General features: G+C 36.2%; 1 long non-coding RNA gene across 4 annotated transcripts; it reads left to right on the top strand.

Moving 5' to 3' along the window:
- The first annotated feature begins 1,186 nt into the window (after positions 1 to 1,186).
- Positions 1,187 to 2,861, top strand: LOC136244294 (uncharacterized). 4 transcript variants are annotated; one of them, XR_010695144.1, is made up of 9 exons: positions 1,187 to 1,314; positions 1,469 to 1,512; positions 1,563 to 1,740; positions 1,790 to 1,850; positions 1,978 to 2,086; positions 2,137 to 2,421; positions 2,473 to 2,560; positions 2,614 to 2,682; positions 2,734 to 2,861. It is a non-coding gene; the product is annotated as an uncharacterized lncRNA (long non-coding RNA). The 4 variants fall into 4 exon arrangements; XR_010695143.1 differs by having other exon boundaries at positions 1,188 to 1,314; positions 1,790 to 1,846; XR_010695142.1 differs by having other exon boundaries at positions 1,188 to 1,314; positions 1,902 to 2,086.
- Positions 2,862 to 3,084: the final 223 nt, after the last annotated feature.

Genomic DNA, 3,084 nt, shown 5'->3' with positions numbered 1-3,084 from the left:
CCCCTTCAAAACGCACTGCGTATTAATTGTGCAACATTGTGTAATATATCTGAATATTTTAGTATAATTTCAGTAAACTCCAACTCATGGCTTCGCCATGAAAGACTTGTTGATAGGCGTTGATATACCAAAGAGAAGACCTGTAAGCACTTCAAGGCCCTTATAGCTCTTGAAGCAAGTTAACACCTTTGGTGATGACGACTATTGCGTAACATTATTACGCAGTGCGTTTTGAAGTGGCAATACAGCGTTGGATACTCTCCCAAATATTATATATTATGAACTCTTGCTCAAAAGCATAATGCTCAATTTTTGGAGCATAATAGCCTCATGCCTAATGGTGCAATAACACGGCAAAATGTGAAGGTGATAGCTTATTCCTATGTTGAGTTATGGTTCTTTGAAATCACAAATCTGGATGTGTGTGGAAGCCTGGTTTTGTAAAATCCAGCCGCATGTACAGATCGTAGACAGATGGGGTGGAATGTTTGTTCCAGAAGCTACAGAAAAGGTATCCATTAAGACAATGGAACACTGTGAAAAAAGAGGAATATAAGATGGTATATCTAATGGCTTAAACTATACAAATAATCTCAGTATAGTCTTGCATTATACTAACTATCTTATACTTTAGTAAAAACCCCATCTTATATTATGGGAAACAGATTATACTTTAGTTTAATACACATTCTTTGTATGGCTTTGTTTACTTAACTAAATGTGATAACTTTTTAACTTCACCATCACTGAGATCAGCCATTATTGTCTCATTTTTAGCTTCACCATCTCATGTGACTTAAGATTTTTTTTGTACCAAACAAAGTCATGATGATCTTACAATAAGTAGCTACACTTCTGTTAATCACTATAGCTAGCTAACTAGCTTCAGTTTGTGATAATTTCATACACACACATTTTCATAGTCAGTAAAGCATATAATACCAGAAAAAATATTTATTCAATCTATGAGTCATACAAATCTAGATTTTCTTGCTCAGTTAGCACACCTGCAAAAGTTCGTAGTAATGCTTGTTTAAAATTGAGGAGTCAGTGGTGTGCGCATGCGTATTAGATGTAATTAAGTCGCCATCTTTGTCGCTATTGTTGTATCAGAGGTTGTAAATGTGAGTGATATGACGCCAATGACGGTGTATCTCGCGGAAAGAGTGTGCGCGATCGGCGCCATCGTCCAATGAGCCACGATGATAGTTATGGACCACAACCCTCGTACATCCCTGTTGGCTGTAGTGGTGAAGTGGCGCGGCCAAGTGGACAATTCCTTCGATGGCAGCAATCAAAAACAGCTCTAGATGAGTAAGTATTAGACTAAAATGATAGCTTGTACGATAGTTTTAGCCGTATTAAATTGTTTATTGTGTATTGTATGACAATGACCTGCAAATTATTCAACTTTGGTGTTCAGTGCTGTGTACGTATTACATGTTTTATAGCTATCCTGTTATCTCAGCTTATGGCGGATGACGAGTGGACACAGTTCATCAGCCATCAACAGTAAGAGTATGCATGATCTGCTGTTATGATTTTGTATATTATCTCTTCAGAGGTACAATTTCTTGTCGAACCTCTTAGTTCTACAGGCTGTCAGTGTACAACATCTGCAGTGTTAGTTTCCTTCAATGGCAGCTGCTTCCTTTAAAGAATCTGGTAGCGACCATATGTGGACAGTTTTGTTCTTTTTTCATGGAGTTGTCCAACGTCATCTTCTAATTACTTACAGCTGTAAGTGCATTAAGCCTGATTGGGTTTTTATTCATTTTCTTTTCAATAGGGTAGGAATTACAGACTTGGTCTCAGTTCTAGGAGATTCTTCTTATTGCTAACATCTGTAAGTAAGTACACTGAGAGTGTCCAGTATACAATTTATATTTACCTTTGTTTAGGTTTATGGAAACTGGTCTCATTTCTTCTGGGAACCGGTCTCATTTCTTCATGTTTTTCACTACTTTTTATCAACAGCTGATGGCTGCTACCTTGTCTGGCACTGTAAATGAGTTGAGTGCTTTCAAGAACCTGTTCCGTCTTGTTTGTCCTTATTTCACTGACCATGCTCGTATTGCTAACAAAAGTAAGTTCACTGAGAGTATGCAAATTATATTATATTTAGTCTTGTTTCAGTTGTACTTTAGTGATTACAAGATTCTTGGACTTGGTTATCAGTGTATCAGATGCTTCTTGTGAGCTTACGTAACACGTTAGCCCAACAAAGTCACATACTAAGTGGCTGTTTTATGTCTGGTTAGACTCACTGATAACACCTCTAAGTACACCAAATAATCCAGAATATGAATTATGTTTGCCTCCACTTAGGGTTGTGAGACCTGGTCTTATCAGACTTGTCTTAGTTGTACATGGATTGTCGGTCTCAGACTCGGTTTCAGTTTTAAAAGCTTGTTACAAACTGTAAGTACAATGATTGTTCAGTATACGCATTATATTTACCATCTTTAATAGAGTTGTGGGACCTAGCCGCCGTTCTACATGGTAATACTAGGTTTCCAGACAAGGTCTCAGTTTTATGAGAATCTTATTGTTACAGACTGTAAGTCCAACGATTGTCCAGAATACACATTATATTTACCGTCTTTGTATTAGAGCTGTGGGACAGTTCTACCAGACAACTAACAGATTGTCACAGAGTTCTACATAGTGATGATAATACAGGTAATTTGTAATGGAACTTGTGAATTGTATTTACTGTCTTACCTGCTGCAGTTGGATAAAGACTGATAAATGACGAAATTGATTTGATACTGCCATGGCCAAGGAGACATTGATTTACTAGCTGTACCTATTGTGGTTTTAACATATTTACAGAATTAAATTCATTACAAATATAATTATAGAAATTATTTAATTAAGGTTATGGAAAGTAAAAAAGTACAGTAGTATAGTAGCCAATATATGGTTGAAATAGGCTTAGTATAGTCTGATAATACACTGCACTATACTAGTGATTTAATCTCTAATATATGACTGTCTTAAATGTATTCAATAAGCTTGTTATAGTAAAGTCCTAATCTATTAATATACGCTGTACTATTTCATTCCAATACCAACATAATA

This window comes from Dysidea avara, chromosome 14 (genome assembly GCF_963678975.1).
Source record: "Dysidea avara chromosome 14, odDysAvar1.4, whole genome shotgun sequence".
NCBI classification, from domain to species: Eukaryota; Metazoa; Porifera; class Demospongiae; order Dictyoceratida; family Dysideidae; genus Dysidea; species Dysidea avara.
This window is presented reverse-complemented; position numbering and strand designations above follow the sequence as displayed.